This window comes from Ascaphus truei, chromosome 11 (assembly GCF_040206685.1).
Source record: "Ascaphus truei isolate aAscTru1 chromosome 11, aAscTru1.hap1, whole genome shotgun sequence".
Lineage (NCBI taxonomy): Eukaryota > Metazoa > Chordata > Amphibia > Anura > Ascaphidae > Ascaphus > Ascaphus truei.
Window position 1 is genome coordinate 35,764,777 of NC_134493.1, and position 6,786 is coordinate 35,771,562.

The window sequence follows — 6,786 nt, forward strand, 5'->3', positions numbered from 1 at the left end:
CCCACGCGCTCGCCGACACACACGACCCCCGCCGCGCTGGTTGTGAGCGGGCCGCAAAAATATCCATTGGGGGCCGCATGCGGCCCGCGGGCCGCATGTTTGACATGCCTGTTCTAAATCCTTCATTAATAGCCTTCTAACAGTCTTAATATTGGCACTAGCCTCCATATTTAGGGTAAACCGACTCTGTGCTTTGAGATGGGTGAAAGGGCATTGGCCAGGTGTTCTTTCATTATCCTCTAAGAGAGAGATTAGGAAATTTAAATGATCATGGTCTTTGGACTCATTTTTTTGATTCCCATATTCTTAAGGAGAACTTTGTCCCTCCTAGTGAAATATTTGTGACGCAGCAGTTTGCGAGCAACCAAATTGATATCTTTGATGCACTCAAAGATATATAAAAAAAATGCTTTAGGGGAAAAAGAGAGACCCCTTAAAAGACATACAATACAATACAAAAGCATTTTCCTGTGTTGGACACTGAGAGGGGTATATCAGTGAGGTTCATAACCCGAGTAGTCTCTTCTGTTATGGATTGGTGGATCTACACAGCGCTTTTCTGTTTCTGCTGGGATGATATCCCCAAATCTATCTCCTAGCCCCCCCCCCCTTCCTCCATCTAGTCTTTCCTCTCCCATAGAGTTCTGATTGCCGGAGAGGCGCTACTCTAAAAAACGAGGAGGTGGAGGACAGAGGAGTTGTGCAAATTGAAGGGAATTGATTGTATGTTTTTCTGAAATCTCTGTGTCAGAGTACGTGTATGTTTAGTATAGGAACTTTCCCAATCAGTGAATGCTTCATTCATGCTCTGAACCCTGTGTCTGCGTGGGAGATAGGGGCGTCTGTATATTTTGCCTTCCTTGAAGCCCCTTTCCTTTGTTTTCTGTCTTTAAATTCCCCCCACGAACCTATCGATATTGTTTTGTAGTTTCTGTTCCTACTTCTTAAAAGCTGTTAGCTTATTCCATACGTCAATGTCTGCTCTTTGTTTTTCTAGTTCTACATTGACTGCATTTATTTATTTAGCTCCAAATCAATTTGCAAATGCTAAGATGATGTGAGCATTTGCAAAGAATGGAGTTCAAGGTTTTGATCAATCCATCTGCATGTTCGGGATATGATGGGGCTAAAGACAATACAGAACAGGGAATTATAATAATACAATAAGCGCAGCAAAGTCAGACAATAGGAAAGGAAATCCCTGCCCCGGAGAGCTTACAATCTAAGTGGAATGTTGGGAGACTTACAGAGACAGCTCTCTAGGTATTAAACCTGCCTTTATCTAGATTTGCAAACTAGTCCTCTCCCACCGGAGTGTGGATTGTTGTGTGTATCATTCTTCTATACTTGGAAGTAGTTTATAATATCTTGTGATGTACCCTTTCTTTGAAGATTAGATTGTAAAGAAAACATTTCTGGAGTAAACCTGTTCAACAATCTTCATCTCTAGTGCATGTAAATATGTTATACAAATGAGTTTAATAATGTGTTTTGGAACCACATTTACTGCTAGCCTCTTTAAGATTATTCCATGTAACCACTCCCAGCTTCACGTTGCATGGCCAGTAACCAAACTCACACTGATAAGACCCAAAAGGTTTAAAGAGCTGTCTGTGAGTAGGGTTACTGGCTCTGCACTTTAACCCAGGCTGAGCTGAAAAGCTTTGTAATGCGGCAGGCCTAAAATGGACAAGAAGCAAAAAGTGACACACAGAGTACTCATTTGCATATCATTACCCACAATCCCTGGCTGCAGTGGCGAGATAATGGGGAAAGACAGGGTTGAAGACTTGTCTGAGACATGTGAAAGAGCTCACAAGTGAGATTTTCATTTGCTGTACACTGTACGGGGAGGGTTTTGGGCACTTTTTTACTCTCCATAAATAATTTTGTGTCTGGTTAATACAGAAGGAATTCATAGTTCAAATACAGTTTAGTAGGACCCCAGGAAGGACGCAATAACAGTGGAGACCATCACTATATATATATTTGTACTTGCTTTGCTAGTCCCATGCTGTGCTTAAAAGCTGTGTGAACGGCAATGCATCTGCTTAAATGGGCTCCATGTGAATGGATATTCCAGGCAAAAGGTGACACATTGTGTGCTCATTTGCATGTAATTTCCCAGAATCCCTTGCTGCAGTGGAAGCACTGTATGCTAGGTGATAATGGTTGAAAGGCTGGGTTGTAGACCTGTCAAAGACATGTGAATGTGCTCACAAGTGATATTCTTTATTGGCTATATATATATATATATATATATATATATATATATAGCCAATAAAGAATATATATATATATAATGTAAATACAACTGTATGCTCATCTGCATGTCTTAGGCAGGTCTGCAACCCCGCCTTTCCCCATTATCACCCAGCACACAGCACTTCCACTGCAGCAAGGGATATATATATATATATATATATATATATATATATATATATATATATGTATATGTACATATATATATATATATATATATATATATATATATATATATACACAGTGCTTGACAAATCACACCAAATTCTAGTCGCCGAACCAAAAAATCTACTCGCCACATAGCCCAGCCCCTATACCCGCCCCCACTTAAAAAAATGGAATAAATTCCTAATAAGAATTGAGTGTGTGTGCGACTAGTCTGGGTGGGTGGGTTGACTGACTGGGTGGGTGACTGACTGCCTGGGTGACTGCCAGGGTTGGTGGGTTTACTGCCTGGGTGGGTGACTGACTGCCTGGGTGGGTGACTGACTGCTTGGGTGACTGACTACCTGTAGGGGTGACTGACTGCCTGGGTGGGTGAATGCTTGGGTGGGTGACTGACCGGGAAAGAGGGTGACTGACCTTGATGGGTGGGTGCTGCTTCCCTGTTCGCTACCCGCCAGAAGCTTCAGAGGAAGGTCCGTCCATTGTTTGTTGCCTCGCTTCCATCCCCCCCCCCCCCACGCCTCCAATCCCCACGGCTGCTGCCGGGCGGGTGGTAGGCTTGGGGGGGCGCAACTGGTGGGCTAATTCCCACGGGAGCCTTTCGTTTCCCCCCCCCCCTGGTCCAGGAGGCTGGTGCAGGGCGAGCCGGGTTGGCGGGCGCGGGCTCGCCATGGCGCTTCCCCTCTGTCCCATGTTGGGAGTGGGGGGAGCGGGTCCACAGGCAGCACTTACGGCACTTCCCTCCTGCCCCCTGCCCCCGGTCTCCGTGGCTGCTGCCCGGGGAGGGAGGTAGGCACGGTGGGAGCCGGGTTGGCAGGCACGGGCTCGCCATGGCGCTTCCCCTCCATCCCATGTTGGGAGTAGGGGGAGCGGGTCCACAGGCAGCACTTACGGCACTTCCCTCCTGCCCCCGGTCTCCGTGGCTGCTGCCCGGGGAGGGAGGTAGGCACGGTGGGAGCCGGGTTGGCAAGCATGGGCTCGCCATGGCGCTTCCCCTCTGTCCCACGGGGGGAGCGGGTCCACAGGCAGCATTTGCGGCGCCTCCCCCCCACCCCTCTGCGCCCGGTCCCCGTGGCTGCTGCCCGGGGTGGGAGGTAGGCGCAGGGGAACAACGTTGGTGTGCGGAGACAGGACCAGGGGGAGGAAGGGGTCTGGCGATATAAATATAGTGGGGTTCAGATTCTTTCAAGTTTTTTTTTTTTTTTTTTTTTAATGTATTAGAGTTATTTATATTACAAGTTAAGTTTTATCATTAGCCAAGCAGTTTTGTAAGTCAGCTGTACCTTGAAGGATAGAATACTTTACTTCAGAGGTAATAAAACTAGCTAATACAGGGGTGGCCAACTCCAGTCTTTAAGGGTCACCAAGAGGTCAGGTTTTAAGGATATCCCTGCTTCAGCACAGGTGGCACAGTCAAAGACTGAGCCACATGTGCTGAACCAGGGACTGATTGAGCCACCTGTGCCGAAGGAGGGACTGATGAAGCCACCTGTGCTCAAGCAGGGACTTGTTAGTGATCCTACAGGACTGGTGTTGGCTTTCCGTGAGCTATTGAGTAATGCTAATCTGTGCTAAATTCTGTATGGTAGTTGTTTTCTTGTCTTTACCCAACATTCAATTATTATGCGCCTGATTCTACTCTTGCTTAAGAGACTTTGGGGCCTATGCAGAGAGCAGCGGTAGAAATAATTGGAGAGTTTTAGAAAAACTAGATTTAATGGAGAGTTTTATTCTCCATATGCAGAAATGGGCGAAATCCGCTATTTTTAGCATTACTGCATGTGGAGAATTGTAAATGAGGAGATGCGCGCAGCTGAAAGGGAAAAAAAAAAATCGCGCATTTTTTTTTTGTTTCCCTATAGCCGGCGAGCTCCTGCTTCTTGCCAACTTTAGTTGGCGGAGAAAATTGGAGAAAATCGCGCCAAAAACAGCCGCTAGATGGCGAGCGCGCCTTTCTGAATTCGGATATTTTTCAGACTGGCGAGATGTAGTTTCTCGCCAGCCGCGCGGCGAGATTTTCAAATAGAAAAAAAAAATGGCGCTTTTTTCCTACCTCGCCATTTTCAGCTGTTTTTAGCGCGATTTTCTCCGGAAAATGGCGAGATTGTAAATAGCGCTGCTCTCTGCATGAGGCCCTTTGTACAGTGCGAAGCCTTCATACACAGGCACTTGCTGCAGATAGTAGTAATTTCCTGGAGTTGCACATATAAGCTTTTCTACTGCAACCAAAATCTGAATAGGTGTAATATAGTGCATGGACAGTATTGTAACCCATCTCACCATTTGCTTTGAGTCTATAGAGTTCTAACTACAAATGCAAATTCAGTGCTGAATAACGGCCATGGTAATGATGGTATACAGGCGGTCCTCGTTTTACGACGCTTCGTTTTACGACGAACGGCTTATCCGACGCTTGTCAATGCATCCCTATGGCCCGTTTTACGACGCCCGAACGGCTTATCCGACGCTCTTACGACGCTTTAAAAAATTGCTACAAATGAACAACCAGACGGCTGCAGGCTAAGGAGATCATTCTGAACAGTCTGTGTGAAGGTTTGGTGGTGTATTTTAGGCCCTAAACCATGGCTGATCAAAGCAAAAAGCAAAGTGCTGTTACTCCAAAAAGGAATAGAAAATCTATAACTTTGGAGACCAAGCACAACATCATAAAGCGCTCTGAGAAAGGAGAGACGAACACAGAAATTGGACGTTCCTTGGATATACCTCGCACAACTATTGTGACTATAATAAAAGACAAGGCAAGAATCCTGGAACAGATCAAGGGCTCAGCACCTATGCAAGGTACGACAATAAGGCAACGTGCTGGTCATATTGCTGAGGTGGAAAAAACTCCTCATCATATGGCTGGAAGATCAATCCCAGCGTCATGTGCCCATTAGTTTAGCCTTAATTCAGGCCAAGGCTTTGAGTCTGTATGAGGACATTAAGCAACAGCATGGAGAAGGGGCCACTGAGGAAACGTTCACTGCAAGTAAGGGCTGGTTTATGCGGTTTAAAGAGAGGGCAAACTTGCATAACATTAAAGTGACCGGTGAAGCTGCTAGTGCTGATGAGGAGGCAGCTAAAACCTTCCCTGTTACATTGGCCAAAATTATAGAGGACGGTGGCTATTGCGCACGTCAAGTGTTCAATGTTGATGAGACTGGGCTCTACTGGAAGAAAATGCCCAGTAGAAGCTACATTGCAAGAGAGGAAAAATCTATGCCCGGGTTTAAAGTTGCAAAGGACAGGCTGACTCTTCTGCTTGGTTCAAATGCTGCAGGTGATTTCAAGCTAAAACCTTTGCTTGTTTATCATGCAGAAAACCCTAGGGCATTCAAGGGTTATGCAAAGCACACACTTCCAGTGATTTGGAAGTCCAACCGTAAAGCATGGGTAACAGGGAGCCTTTTTGAGGACTGGTTCCAGCATCAATTTGTTCCGACTGTGCAATTATATTGCATGAACCAGAACCTCGATTTCAACCTCGTTGCTGCTCCTGGACAATGCTCCTGGCCATCCCGTGTACCTGGATGACCATCATCCAAACATCATGGTGGTGTTCATGCCCCCCAACACCACCTCACTGATACAGACGATGGACCAGGGTGTTATCGCTTCCTTCAAGGCCTACTATCTTAGGCGAACATTTGCCCAGGCCATCAGAGCAACCGATGTGGAAGGTGGTCCAACCCTAAAAGAATTTTGGAAGGGTTACAACATTCTTCATGCAGTGAGAAACATCGGAGAGGCATGGAATGAGGTGAAACAATCCAATCTAAACGGAGTTTGGCGTAATTTGTGCCCGGATTTTGTGTCTGATGTCCAAGGCCTTACAGAGACTGTTGCAGAAGTTACAGAAACTGTTGTGCAAATGGCCAGAGATCTCAACTTGGAGGTGGAAACCGAGGATATTGAGGAGTTGCTCGCCTCACATTCTAACGAGTTGAGCAATGAAGACCTCATGCAATTAGAGGAGCAAAAAATTGCTGAAGAGGAGGCCCACCAATCTGCTGATGTGGCACAGCCACAGCCACGTAAATCTTTGTCTAGCAAAATGTTGGCTGCGGCATTCAAGCACATTGATAGCGCACTGGCCATATTTGAGGACAATGACCCTAACATTGAACGGAGTTCAACAGTCAGTCGTGGGGTGTCTAACCAAATCAGCTGCTATAGAGAGATCTACACGCAGAAAAGGAAAGGATCTGTCCAGACTTCAATGAAGAGGTTCTTCAAGAGGCCGAAACCTTCAACCGCACCTACATCACCTCCAAAAAGTCCGTTGTCTATTGAAGATTCCCCCCCATCATCTTCCTCCAATAATTGATGTGTTTTTTTTTTTGCTCGTGTACATTT

At 46.0% G+C, this 6,786-nt stretch overlaps 1 long non-coding RNA gene across 2 annotated transcripts in view; it reads right to left on the reverse strand.

The window, feature by feature from the left end:
• The window catches only part of LOC142462976 (uncharacterized), a 14,633-nt gene extending 11,300 nt beyond the window's left edge, over positions 1 to 3,333 (reverse strand). For both annotated transcript variants that reach the window (XR_012787315.1, XR_012787316.1), the window contains exon 1: positions 2,845 to 3,333. This is a non-coding gene — a long non-coding RNA (uncharacterized LOC142462976). The remainder of the gene's footprint in view (positions 1 to 2,844) is intronic.
• Positions 3,334 to 6,786: the final 3,453 nt, after the last annotated feature.